This window comes from Andrographis paniculata, unplaced genomic scaffold (genome assembly GCF_009805555.1).
Source record: "Andrographis paniculata isolate CXL003 unplaced genomic scaffold, ASM980555v1 Contig9END, whole genome shotgun sequence".
Classification (NCBI taxonomy): domain Eukaryota; kingdom Viridiplantae; phylum Streptophyta; class Magnoliopsida; order Lamiales; family Acanthaceae; genus Andrographis; species Andrographis paniculata.
In genome coordinates, this window is record NW_026137639.1 from 5,722,444 (window position 1) to 5,737,971 (window position 15,528).

The following is a 15,528-nucleotide window of genomic DNA, read 5'->3' on the forward strand; positions in this document are numbered from 1 at the left end:
TTTTATTTTATTTTTGGCTTCTCAGTTGGCACAACAACAGACTGCTTGAAAATTGCAGCAACAGACTACGTTACATGGTTCGTAATAGCAACAGGCTAGATACCCTTCAAGTTGTCTAGTTGCTGTCCGGCAGACGCAACAAGACCTTATCCAGGTCCTGCAACCTTATGCTGCGGACTAGGCAGAACAGCAACAGGCTGTTTCACATGGGTAACAATAGAATTCTATTTTTTTTTTTCCCAACAGATTAGTTGGAGGTCTGTTTCACACGGGTATCAAAAAGATCCTTTTTTTTTTTTTTTCCCGCAACAGAGTAGTTGGAGGTCGCAACAACAGGCTGCGCTCCTTCTGTCACGGTCTTGAAGACTTGTTGGTACGCTATCTGCGTAGCCTTTTCGATATCAGCCCTCTTGGTTGCTTCCCTGTTTGGATGGGGTGGCTGAGGTCTTGATAACAGAGGTGAAACTCGCTGGAGTTAATCTCGTCGTTCTCCTCCATATCTGCTCCAATCTAATTTTTTATTTTATTTATTTTTTTTAGGTCGAGGCCGAAGGCGGAAATTGGTGCCGAATGCTTGCAGCGACTGACAGCAGAGAGAACCATATATGAATTGCCGGCTGATCTGACCAATTCTCTTGCACTCCGTGAGAATTCCATCTACAACAATAAGATCTGATATAGTCAAAGCCTTAGCTAACAGATGATGACTTCCCGAAGAAGATGACTTCGTATGTGCAGAATCAACCTGTTTTCTCCTCAAAATCGCAGCCAAATCACCATAACCGCACTTTACTCCACCAGTACTCCATGCTTCAGGAAAAAACCCCATCAAACTCACCATCGATCAAGTATTTCCCAAAATTCCCACTCTCCAACCAAATTACCGATAAGTTTCACAAATAAATATTCACCATTCACACAAGCCGGAAAGGAATTTGTCGATAATTTACTAAATTCTGATTACCTAACCATATCCTCGATTACGGCGCCGTGACGATGAATACTTAAAAGGAATATACCCGCGGCGGTGGTCCAACCGAATACCAAATCCCAAAGGCCTGCGAACGATGGAATCTTGAACAGATTCCGGCCTTAGCGGATTACAGAGGTCCCCACTCCATTGAAGATTCTCCTCAGGTTTTCTTCACTTCCTCCTTGGGGATCGTAACCGTCAGCACGCCGTTCTCCATATTCGCCTTAATATGCTCCATCTTCGCATTCTCCGGCAACCAGAACCGCCGGAAGAAGCTTCCGTGGCTCCTCTTCACTCGGTGCCACGACTTGTCCTTCTCCTCATTTTCTCACTTCTGCTCGCTGCTAATCTGGAGGACATTCCCTTCCTCCACCTTCAACTTTACTTCCTCCTTATTCAGCCTAGCACATCTGCCTTGAACACGTGTGCCTCCGGCGTCTCCTTCCCGTCCACGCGCATCGCCGCGAACTGCGACATCTCGTTTGAGGAGCTCATCAATGGCCAGTGAGAACGGATTGGAGCTTCGCCTCCCAAAGAAACTCGGAATCAGCGACATTTTCTGGTACCTTCTTGACGGTTGCTCTGATTGGCGCAGGGGTTGAAAGCGTCCAAGGTCACCGCCACCGTCGCCGCCTCCACCTCCGCCGCTCCGCGGCGGTGGTCGAACCACGGCGGCGGCGGGGGACTTGAGTTCCTCTGGCTTCGCCGGCGGAGAAAACGGCGCAGCGGCTGCCGCCGGCGGTGGTTTGCTCACCGCTCGCGGAGCTCCTAATCCGTGCAATGCAAGCTGGCTGTTCTCCCAGGTTAGCTCCGCCACTTCATAATCCAATGAGGGCACATCCAGCGCCGACGAATGGCAGTGAGCTCGGATGGATGCGCAACGTCATCGAGACCCAGCTAGGGACGCACTGATTCATGATATAGATTGATTATCCGAACTGAGATTGGGATTGGAATTGTAGATCAGAATTCGCAATTTGGGGGTGAAGGTGAAGGAAGGTTCTGGAGTTCACGCCATTTCAGATTTCAGATTTCAAAAATACAAAATAAGATGGAATGTGAAATCATATTCGATTGCAAACCCAATTAAAATGAAACAGAAATTTTTAGAAATGATATTCCATCTCCCATACAACAGGGAGGAAAATATAATATATAATATTTAATATATATTATATTTTTCAATTTATTTTGTATTTAATATATATATTATATTTTTCAACTTATATAATAGTAAATTATTGATAATAAATTATGATATTATTTTTTATTTGAGTAATGTTATTTTTATTTAAAAAATATGAATTAATATATATTATTAAAAATTTAGAATATGTGTTTAAATATTTTTAGTATTACATCTAAATAAAATTTACAATATGAATATCATTTTGTACATAATAAAATTTTATATAATACAAATAAATAAAAAATTTATTTATTTATTTATAATTAACTTAATCTAATCTTATAAAAAATAGAGAGTTTTAAATTAAAAAAGATATATATTTTTGTTTACAAAGGATTTTACGTAGACATTTAATTAAATTTGGTTTATATTTGTTAAATATGTTCAAAATAAATAAATTCAAATGAAAATAAAAATAGACCATCTATTATGACAGGACAAGAAAAAAGAGGTGAATAGGAGGGAGTACTTTATTTAGAATTCTATTCAAAGTATACAAATATTTATTAATTTTGATTTTAATTCTATCACTATGGGTTTGTTAATTTTTTAATATTTTAGTTTGAGATATTTTTAAGGTAAGATATATCAAAAACAAAATTGTAATAAAATAAAAAATATATAATTATATATTGAGAATTGTACAGTAAAAAATATTGTGAGAACCAAAGCTATATTAATGTATATATTGTAGGCATATTTATTTATATAGCTAAATTGTAGTATTACATATTTTAAATTACAGTATTATTTTAATTTGGTTAGCTAATATTTTAAAAATAATTATATAAATAAATATATAATTATAATTAAATATTAAATAAATAAATAAATAAATTTACATAACTTAATATTAAATTATTGAGTAAACTATAGAACACACATTTATGTTTTTGTAAAAATGTACAAAATACTTCGTATTTTATTTATTACTTGAAATCTCATTATGTTAAATTAGAGCTTGTACAAAATATTTTTTTGATCCAAAGCTGAAATTTGAGTGTATATACAAACCCAATTTATCCAAATTTTATACAAACAAAAAAATAAATATATTAAGTAGTCCTTTTTTAATAAAAAAAACTAAATAATTAATTTATTAATCTTTTATTTTATAGTTTTTTTTTCAGAAATATTGTTATCTGATTTTTACAAAAATATATAAAAATAAAGGATTGATAAATTATTTATTTATTTATTTTATTCGAAAAACTAATTAAAATATTTTACCTCTTTTATTTGTGTAAAATTTGCATAATTTAGGTCCATATTTACAATCAAATATTAGCTTTGAACGAAGATGGTGTTTTGTGCATATTTTAATTTCATATAAATGAATTTTATGCAATAAATAAAACACGAAGTATTTTGTATATTTTTACAAAAATACGAGTGTTAAATAATTTACTCTAAATTATTTGATTTTATCATAATTGATGGTCTTTCGAGCTTCCAATAATATTCTCCCCTATCGAATAATATCAAATAAGGCAAAACAGCAAAAAAAATCCTGTGGTTTACCAAATTTGTTGAAACCCCCGTAGTCCTAAAACTCCAAAAAACCTACTTGTGTGGTTTGTAAAATGTTGCAAAAATCCCCCTTCCGTTAGGATTTAACGGAGGTTGTATATCACGCGGCTAAAATGCGATTTTTGGTCCATAGAGTGATATATTTCTGTATAAAATTACTAAAATACACTTATTGACTACTTTTTACAACAACTTATTCTTTCTCGTTCTTCTTCTTCCTTATTTTCTTCTTTATTCTTCTTCCTCATTCTTTTTTTTATTATTATTTTAAATACGTTAAACACAACATAAATTTTACCAAATTTATCACAATTAATTGACTGGACATGGAGATGGAGATGAGAATGCGTAAGTTATTATTCACCGTCGATTTCTTCTTCTGTTTTACCAAACCCAGAAATACTTCTTCTGTTTTTACCGAACCCAGAAATCTAAAAATTTAATTTGACATCAAGATTTGAAATCAATCCAAGAAGAAAGAAAGAACTTGCTGGTGGTTGCAACCGTGTACGAAAAAATTAGGGAGAAAAAATAAAGAAGAAAGAAAATTGAGGAAAAAGAGATAGAGAAAGAAAAATAAAATTGGAGAAAAAAAAAACTTGATGTCCAGCCCCTTCTTTCTCCTTTTCTTCTTTCCATTTTCTTCTTTATTCTCTCTTTTTTTTCTTCCTTTCTTCTTCCCTACTCCACCGTTTCTGCCCGTCATCTTCTTTCTCTTCTTATTATTTTGCAATTCTTCATTCTTTAAAGAACAATTGGAGATGAAGAAGAAGAAAAAAAATTGGGGGAAAAAGAAGAAAAGAAAGAAACCGGTGGAATTGCTATGGCCGGAAAAAGAATTGGAGAAGAAGAAAAGAAAAATTGAGGAAAAAGAAGAAAAGAAAGAAGCGGGTGGAACTTCTATGGCCTGAAAAAGAATTAGAGAAGAAGAAGAGAAAAATTGAGAAAAAAGATGTGTGAAGAAGAATTTGGGGAAGAAAAGAAGATGGAAGAAAGAAGTTGTGGAGAAGAGAAGAAGGAAGAACAGAAGAGAGAGAAACCACAAAGGCATAATGGTCTGATAAGTCTAAAATTTAACGGCGTCAATGTGATTCAAAATGGAGGGGCGAGTGTGCAACGTTTTACAATCCACGAATAGGTTTTTTGGAGTTTTAGGACTACGGGGGGTTTTCAGTATATTTGGTAAACCACGGGGGCGTTTTTTGCTGTTTTGCCATCAAATAATAAGCATTGTTGAGGTCGAATCTTCAGGGACTGTGTACATTATTTCTCTGTAGTGTCTTAATTCAATATTGGGGGAGAGGTTAAAAAATATAAAATCAAGTAAAACAACAATCACAAATTAAAATTAAATTTCAAATGAGGATTAAATTTCTAGGCCAAGAAATAAACAAGAAACCAAATTAAAGATTTAATCATTGATTTAAAATATTTTTATTGATCAATTAATAAATGGGTTAGATGATAAATACAATCATAACACCAAATTTTTTCTAGCTTTGTTAGTGGTGATTGTACGGACTGATTAATTACATCTTTAATCGAGAAAATAAGTTAGGTACAACCATATAATAAATTCATAGATTGAAATTAGCATGAGAAAAATCGAATTTAAATACTCGATAAATTACAAAATTATTTATATATTCGATCATGTAATTTCTAGGTTAGCACACAATTTCTAAATAAATCTACAATCCAGCAATGATATAAATTTAAATAAAACAATTGTAGTCATAAATCGTCAGACTTGCACAAAAACGTGTGTTTGTTTGGGGGATTGGATTGAATTTACACTATTCATCTCATTTTTTTCCCCCAAAAAAATCAAATCAAATACCTATTTTTTATTTTTTATATTATACTAAAAATCAATTTTACATTCAAAACATTACATCAACACCTATTTATATCACATCATACAACTATTCAAATTCAAAATTTTTACTATTCAAATCCCAACTCAAAATCCAAATCCCCAAACAAACACACATTCATACTGAAACACATCTCACAAATCCAAACCCAACCCTAAACCCTAAATTCAATCTTGTACTAGAATCTCAGAAAATTAAAAACTATGTTTGCTCTCAAGTATAAATCAAATAAAGCATACAGAAGAACTCAATGTAATCAATACTCCATGAACAAATTCATACTATGATTACCTCCATAAAGTTCAAAATATACCAATCGCAACATAACTTTACTAAGGAAGTAGGGTATATATCAACACTCAAATGTAGATGTAGAGGTTAATAATGCACTCGAGTTGCATTGTGATTATCTCATTTACTTGCATAATAATCACTTCACTCAATTATTTAAAATCTAATGCAAAACTTGAAGAAAATATGTAGACGTTAATAATGCACTTGAGTTGCATCGTAAAGAATGATTGTCTCATGTACTTGCATAATCACATCACTCAATTATTCAAAATCTAATGCAAAGATTGGAAGAAAATGTTTGAAGCTCATCCAGTAGCATGTATATTTCATTTATTACAAATTTTTCATTCTTTCTCTTCTCTATTTTTCCTTCAAAAATATGCATTTTATTCTTCTCCTCTTTTTCTTGCTTTCCTCATCATTCTTCCTTTGATATTTTACTAATGTATTTATTCTTTCATAACACAATTTTTTGGGCATTTTTGCAGATTTTTATTTTTCTCTTAACAACAACTAAAACAACTCTCCATTTTCTTTGAATCCTGAAAAAAATATGAGCTTGAAACATTTTTGTTTAACTATGAGTTCAAAAGAGAAAAGGGTCATAGGTTAATATACAGGTGATTCAATAATAAAATAAGACATTTAAACTCAAAAGGGCTCAATAACTCATGAATTTTAGATAGGAAATTTGTTAGGCCGGTTCACCCTAAATCCTAATATGCCCTTATTATGAGAATCACATAGATTCCTTAACTATCGCACACAAGAACAAATATATTGCATTTAAAATGAATGCTCAAGTAGGCTTAAATCTCTTGTAAGACAAAACATATAATCCTCATCATATTTATTGTCTATTTTGTTGGTAAATCATCAAACAAAAATTATATCATTTTAAAAAGAAATACACACAAGTCTATCGCAAACAAGTCGGTAATGCAATCAGAAAAACAAAGGATATATTCTCCCCCCCTCCCAACCTACTATTCCTATTTGTTTCAATTTTAATGCATATAGAAAAATATAGAACAAAGGACAAGAAAACTTCATTGAATCGGGTAGGAGTGGTGACAGATTTTCAGTTACTTGTCAAGTACATGTCTATGGCTTTGAATTTGTTGTTGGATTGAATAAAGAAACTCGAAAAAGAAGTCAAAAAGAGTTGGTCTTCATGCATGGCGCCATATCCTACAAGATATGATAGGACAACTAGGAGAAAAGTTAGCTGTGAACGGGAAATGCCGGTCGGATGGTGGCGGCTAGAGAATGTGCTCTTCGTCCGGTGATGGAGGAGGGAAATGACAGTTGTGCAATCAAAGAATAAGGGAACACGAAGAGGGAAAAAGAAGAAAGAAAAAGGATTAGGCACAGTGGACCTCACTATACGTCCAAATATTCTTTCGATATCTCGTCGCAATCAAGTGATTTGATCATCGGTTTATCTTTTGGAACCTAGACCATGTTGGATGCTATAGGAGGCTGCCAGTCAAGAGAAAATTTTCCCATCGGCAGGACACGCTTCGGCCTCTATTCCTTTGGGCCTGATGCTGATGGCGCAGATCTTTCCGATTAAATTTCGACCTCCTAATGGCCACTGTATACTGATTGTCTGGCTGCTGCTTCCTTACCTGACCTTTCCCATCTAATTTCACTCTTTCAGTGGCCACTACATCATAATCGTCTAACTGCCGCTTCCTTGCCTGTCCTTCCTGGTTTAATTTTGACATTCTGCTGGTAGCTCCTTTTTGGTCCTCGACCTGCTGCCCCCCAACCTGACCTTCCAGGTCATCGGCCTGCTGCCCCCCAACCAGATTCTCTTATTAGAGGCGAGTGGCCAAGCGTTGTCGCTGCATTCTCCTATTTTGGATCTTGGTAGGAGGTCGTGATCTCTGCTCTTTTTGTTCACGGCCCAGGTTCCATGATCAGGAGCTCTCTCAGGAATACAAGTCTGATATAGTGTAATCACTATCTAATCTACCGAAGTCACTCACTAAACTTTCCCACCTTTCTCCAAGCTCACTTCGGCAACCGTATTAGCGGGAGAATGTCTATGCCACACCGAACTCATTCTTGGGAGTTTAATGGACCTTTCGACCCTTTCAAATACCGGGTTTTGAGGTTCCGTCTTCCTGTTATATTTTTTAGATCCTAATGCCGACCTTCCAAGCCTTGTCGGACGTATTTTGATGGTGTTTATTGGTGCGAAGAATGGTTCTGTATCAACCTTCATATCAGGCTTTTCGGCCAACCGTAGGCAGTCTTCCTTGATTGCCTTCTCTTGGGACTCCTTGAAAAAGGTCTCATCCGGTTCATCCTCGGCTTCGGTAGCTTCTTGCTGGGCATGAGCAAAGTAGTTTTCGCCCTGATAATTCTGATTTTGGGATGGTTGATCCTCTTTTACGATGTATTCGGCCTTCATAGTTTTGGACGTCAGCTGCCGGAAGTCATGGTACTATTGAAGGGTCAATTTTTCACGCAGCTTGTGCATCATATTTTCAATTGCCATGTTCACCATCAGGATCTCTGGTAAGAGAATTTGATACCTACTTTCGGACCTCCTAATCCATTATAGGAACTGCTCCACAGAATTCTTACTAAGCTGATGCAGTTTTGTCATGTCTGATATGGTCACCTCTGAAGGGGGGCTGTAGAAGCACTCGTGGAAGATCATTTCCATGTCCGCCTAGGTATGGATAGGGTTTGGAGGCAGAGAGGTGCACCAAGAAAATGCTGGACCAGTCAACGACAACGAAAAGAACTGAAGTTTGTATCAGTTATTATCCAGAACTCGCCTCTATATTGAGCCATAAGTCGGCTAACATGTTCGATCGTAGAGTGAGAATCTTCCCCAAAAATAGTAAAAAATTGAGGATCCGAGAATTGTAGAGTAGTTGGTGAGCCATGGCAATATAATCCGGAAAAGGCCTTTGATAGTGGGGCCTTAACGGTAGTCGGTTAGGATCGCCAAAAATTCTACGAATTGCATCTTTGATTGCCTGTGGAGTTATTATAGGATGTGGCAGCGGCGCCATCTCTACCTGCCCCGAAGGTTGTTCGGGAGTTGTCTGAATGAGCGGCGAATTGCGTAACACCGATTGCGGGAAGACTTGATGAGGAGGACCCCGAAGTGAGAAACAAGCTCGGATACCTTATGTGGCTTCTCTGAAGACCGGTGCCTGCTCTGGTGGCGTATTTCTGGGAATCAGCATCGCTGTATAGGTAGGCGGTCCATAGCTTTGTTGTAACCTCGAAGCAGCAAGGAATTGGCCTTCTCCGGCAAGTCTGCCCTCCAACGTATTGGGAGGTATTTGGGACTGATCCCTTTGATTCCCAAGTCATTCGAGAAGATGTTGGCATCACTGCTTGAGTAGAATACTTCTGGTTTGGTTGCAATCCGGAATCAACAGGGAGGTGACCTTCCTCGGGAGCTCACTCCCCCCAATGTACTGAAATGGCTGAAATAGATCCTCCTGGTCCCCATGATGTTTTGAGAGGTGTACAAACGAAGGATGGTGCTTGAGCGATTGTCTGCCATACCCCCAGATGCAGGAAGTCCTTGGTCTAGCCTTTGGGTTTCCCTGAAGGCTCGGAATAAAAATTGTAGCGTTAAATGTTGTCCCAGCAAGCAAGGGATTTGCTTGCCATTGCGGGGCGGAAGGCATTGATCCGAAAGTCATTTCGAACCTATTGGTCAGTGACAAATCGAAGAAAGCCTGCCCCGATGAGTTTTTGGACTCTCCTAGCTTCTAGATGTTGAGAGGAGGTACTCCGGCACCAACGCCTTTGCCGAAGAGAGTGACATGATAACAGTTGGACGTCTGGAAGGTCAGATTTGCTGCAGAACTGGTTGTAAGGCCCACAAGAGGCCAGATCTTTGGCTGGCTGGAACTGACCTTCCAGGCCTTGACTTTTCGAGTATTGATCTTCCTCCTACAAAACAGCTTCCCACGTCACCTTCCTGATTGAGTCCAAATGTGGACCTGCTTCTTTTGGCTGCTGTAAGGTTGGGCTGGCCCGAGAAGGTGAAAGATATGCTTCTCTTTGGACCTTCTCTACAAGTATTTGACCTTCCTCCTATAAAACAGCTCCCCACATTACCTTTCAAATCAAGTCCACACTCGGACCTACTCTTATGAGCTACTGTAAGGCTGGGCAGACCTAAGAAGGTGGAAGGATCTGTTCAATTTGAGCCTTTGGTTGCAAGATCTTCCTTGGGCCAACTGGTGATCTAGGCCTTTTTGATGGATTACATCGCTAAAAAAATCGTCTTTGGATGGCCTACTCATCTTAGGTCTGCGAGACTATGATTAAAAAAGATTCTTTGATTTCTTCAAATATATATATATATATATATATGACCTCGGTAAAATGTGAATTAACCTTAAAATGAAAAAATAGAACAAAATGAAATTGTACATGGTAGAACTGGAAAGCATGAAAATAAACTGGAAGCTAAAAGAATAAACAAGATTTGATAGCTCGAAATCGCATGCATTAAATGTTTTTATTATATGCAATATTTTGTTGATTTTGATTGGATTCTAAGTAATTTTTCTAAGTATTATTTATTTGTGGAATGTAAAGGACAATATCAAATTTGGCGTAATTGAAAGAAAAATTTAGATTTGTACTACCGAGTTAGTTATCGTCATGACTAACTCCACCCTCTTGACATGAAAAATTAATTAAAGGTCCAAAAGCCCAATTGCTATAAAACTAAGGCAATCATAAGAGAAGATTAGAGGGAAGAGATGCCACATTTGAGATTCATGGAGGAGAACACAATGGACAATAGTGCCGTAGAGAAATCGCGCAACGGCAAGAAAGAGAAAGGTTCCTCTAAGGAGATTTTGAATTATTACCCGTCAATCCGATCCATCAAAGATGGTGTTTATCTTTATTATATTTATTTTTTCTGCTATGATTGACGAGTAGTTACTTTTCTATTTTAGCAATGAAAGAAACAACTTGTTATGGATATGTGAGATTAGATTTTGTTTTGATTTTATATTATTTATTGGTTACTAAATATTTTTGTATTATAATTAAATATGCCTCTAGGTCCTGTTTGATCAAATTTTTGGTAAAAGATAGGTTTAATTTATCTTGTTTTAGAGATAGTTCATAGTTTCTGGAAATAGTCAAATGGTTGTTGCAAAAATTCCCTCTTTAGTGGAAATGAAAGCTAGTTTCAATTCATTGTTAGTTGCCAAACATGAGTTGTATTGTTGAATTTGTCTCTCAAGAAAACACAAATATTAGTTATTTTTTGTTGGCACTAGCAAGCTTTGCTCGTAGTTTTCTAAATATTATTACACTTTGATTGAGTAATATAGTTGGTTTTGGGCCTAAACACAGCAAATGATTAAGGAACTGAGTGAAATGAGGGATTAGAAGTTTGAATTTGTGAGTTTTGTCAATAAATCTATTTTGGCCATAACTTTTGCACCCGAACTCCGATTTACTATTGTAAGGAGGTTTTGGAATCGGTTTATGGTCAGTGTAAAAATTTTGGATCCATTATTTTGTTTTCTTTTTTGACAAGTTGACTTTTTCGAATTACTGCTCTTAATTAGTTGTGAACTTTTGAGTGATTTTTTTTGTGATGTTAGATGACGCCTTGACGTTATTTTTAATTTTTTGAATTATGCAATTTGGAGTTGAACCACTCTTTAAAATAGCATTTGAATTTGGTTATAGTGCACCGCGTTATGTTTTTTAAGAGTGTGTCAAAATTGCAGTGAAAGAGATAAGATGACAATGTGAATTTGAAAAAGAAGAGCTCTAAACATTAAGTAAAAGCCTAGAGCATAAAAAGAAAGAAAAACATTGATTGAGCAAAAGAAAAAAATATATTGAGCAGCAGACTTTCTCTTTCTGTTATAGTGCTTTGTCGATTATTTTGGTGGTCATATTTGAGAGTCACATTTTGGTAGTCATTTTGGTACATGTTCTACTTGTTCCTAAAAAAGATACTGCATGGCGTATGTGTGTTTATTGCAGGGCTATTAATGCAATTACTGTGAAGTACCGATATCCAATTCTTTGATTGGACAATATGTTTCACGAGTTGCATGGAGCACAATTGATTACAAAATTGACTTAAAAAATGTATTCCATTAGATTCGTATCGAACCCGGAGACGAGTGGAAAACAACCTTTAAAACAAAATTTGGTTTGTTAAATGGCTAGCCATGCCATTCGGGTTGATGAATGCACCCAACACCTTCATGTGTTTGATGAACCACGTGTTGAGAGAATTTATTGGGAAGTTTGTGGTAGTTTAATTTGATAATGAACTCATCTATGTTAGGTGTTTGGAGGATCATCTTGAACATGTTAGACAAGTTTTTTATGCTTTAAGAGTTACTAAATATACGGTACTTTAAAGAAATGCATATTCTACACTAATGAGGTTATTTTCCTTGGTTTTGTCATAGGTGCAGAGAACCTTAAGGTTTATGAAACTAAAGTTCCTACAATTCGGGTATGGGAAAAAGTACAAGTTTGGCCGAAGTCTGGAGGTTCCTTAAAATATGTGGATTCTTTAGGCGATTCGTACCATACTTTAGTGTGATAGCAATTCCATTGACCTATTTTTTTAAAGAAGAATGTTCCATTTAAATGGGAGGAAAGTCATGTAACAACCTTTGAGAAGCTTTGGGATAATTTGACACATGCTCCGGTTTTGGCACTACCCAACTTTGAGTGAGCTTTTGAACTCCAATGTTATGCTAGTGCAGTTGGTATAAGTGCAGGACTATTTCAAGAAAGGCGACCGATTGCTTATTATAGTGAGAAGTTCTATCGGGGAGCCCTGAACTACTCAATATATGATAAAAGAATTATATGCAGTGGTGCAAGCTTTGAGAGTTGAAAATCATTACTTGCTACCAAAAGAGTTCGTCATTCATTCGGATCACGAGACTCTCAAGCATTTGTACGGAAACAACAACTCAGTCAACATCATGCTCGGTGGGTAAGTTTTATTGAGCAATTTCCTTATGCGATTAAATATAAACAAGGCAAGGAGAAAGTAGTTGCCGATGCACTCTCACGAAGGTATACTTTACTTAATCATACTCGTGAGCATTTGGTTGGTTTTTCTCATATTCTTTAATTGTATGATCATGATGTAGACTTTGGCGATATATTTTCGAGTTGTGAGAAGCATGATTTTGATGAATACTATAAACATGATGGCTATTTGTTTCGTTGTGATAAATTGTGCATTCCTAGATGTAGAATTATAGATGCCTTGATTGGGGAAAGTCATGGTAGTCATATGCTTGGGCATTTTGCTAGACATGCTACTTTTGATGTGCTTAGCATTCACTTTTAACTTCACATGCATAAATATATTGATTCTTTTATTGATAAATGTCTTGCATGTAGAGTGGCGAAGAATACTTTAAAGTCCCATGGTATATATACTCCTCTTCCCACTCCGGAAGACCCTTGGTTGGATATTTTTATGGATTTTGTTCATGATTCACCTCGGACATCACATGTTAATGATTCAATTTTTGTTGTGGTTAATAAATTTTCCAAGGTAGCACACTTCATACATTATGCGAAAACGACGGATGCTAGTTATGTGACAAAATTATTCTTTTTGGAAGGTTGTGAAATTGCATGGGGTTCCAAAAATTATTGTGTCACACCAGGATATGAAGTTTGTATCTTATTTCTGGAAAAGTCTTTGCCATGAAACGGGACGCGCCTACTTTTTTCTACCGCGTGTCACCTCCAGAGGGATGGCCAAACAGAGACGATCAATCGCACTTTAGGTAATCTTTTACGTGGTATGGTACATGATAGTGGTTGGACATGGGATGAATGCCTACCACATGCTGAATTAGCTTATAATAGACATGCTAGTACAACTACTGAATTGTGCATCATATTTTAGTTGCAGGGATGGAGCTACATCAATCAAGCAATTACATGCCAAAGTACAGGAAAACATTGATAAGGCGGCTGGTTGGCTGCGACATACGCACACTATGTCAATCACGGTGAATTTTTGACCCGGTATTGGGTATGGGTACATTTGCATAGAGAGCGCTTTCTGGAGTTGCGGCGTGGGAAACTTTCTCCTCATGGAGCTGGTCTATTTCGTGTGTTGGAGCACAGAGCTGATAATGCATACCGTATTGCACTTCCGGAAGACTTGAGCATGAACACGACTTTCAACATTGCCGATTTGAGCCTATTTGACCATGCTGAAGATGCTACTAGCCTTGAGGACACGGCAACCGAAGAGGGAGGATGACATGGCTCCAGATAACCCGAACCCGATCGTAGATGGACCTGTTCGAAGTTACTTGTTTGCTTGGAAGTTACGGTCCCTTGATCTTAATACCAATAACAACATCAATTGGATTGTTTTGAGAAATTTTGGAACCATAATCTCACGTCTATATCAGATTCACCATGAGGAAGTTATTGATTTATCGTAACAACATCACAAGAATTCTATGATTTTGACAAATTCATTCTGATTAAACTTTCAGTTGTATCATCTAAAATATTTTGAAGTTGAAGATTCTAATTTGTGGAGGATTCTGAACACCAGAAGAATTATGAAAAACTGGAGCAAGAACAACCATATCATCATCATCCCTTCGATGTATGAATGTCTTCTTTTAGTTTACATCGTCAAACACCACATTAATTGGTTCCATCACCTTCTAGGTTCAACTATTGTAAACTTTGTAAGCTCTAAAGTTCTAACAATAACTTTGTAATATGTCATCATCTGATCTTGCATTGAACTTGTGCAATTGATCCCGATCCTTTAAAATGTAGCACCTACAACCAAGTGCATGAAAATATTATATATTGAGCTTATTTTCTTTTCAAATCTCTTACGGCATCTTCTCTGAATGGATTCTGAAATACACTTGATTAATCACGTAACATGACGTGTTAATAACTTCAAGCTACAAAAACTTTGTCATGCCTTTGGTATGTATGCCTTTGGTATGCATTATCAATCTTGCCATGTCCTGTAATGTTCTATTCTTCCTGACCTCCACTCTATTTTTTTTCGAGTCTTCAGAGCTGGATATTCATTCTTGATCCACATCCATTACAAAATGTAGTGAATTTTTTATATTTGAACTTCTTTCCATGATCAATACCCAACCTTTTGATCTTTGACTTCTTTTTATTCATAAGTATGATGGTAACTTCTCAAAAGAATCAAATGCATCACTTTTTTCACACTAAAAATCAACCCAACTACATCTAGAAAAATTATCAACACAAAAAAAGATATACTCTTTTCCTCCATGAGTGCAGACATTGACAAGAATCATAAGATCCACATGCAGTAGCGCCAAACAACATTTGCTACCTTATTGTTCTAACATCGGGTGTCCAACTTTCTTTATTATTCTCTTGCAAGTCACCACAAGTAAAACTAAGCACCTTGAGGAATTTTGGTGGACCTCTAATCTTTCCAATCTTGGTGATCCTCACCAAATTCTAGGTGTTGATATGCCCTAGTCTGGTATGCCACACATAACATCACCATCCTTAAGAGTCCATGTTTGCATCTTCGGATTCTCTAACAAGTAGCATTTATTCTTTGAGCGAATACCAGTTATTGCACACTTTTCATCACCATTGTATACCTCACATGCATCTTTTGTGAA

The 15,528-nt window shown here is 36.3% G+C and overlaps 1 pseudogene; it reads right to left on the minus strand.

Moving 5' to 3' along the window:
- LOC127244224 (17.3 kDa class I heat shock protein-like) lies at positions 1-1,980 on the minus strand (annotated as a pseudogene).
- Positions 1,981-15,528: the final 13,548 nt, after the last annotated feature.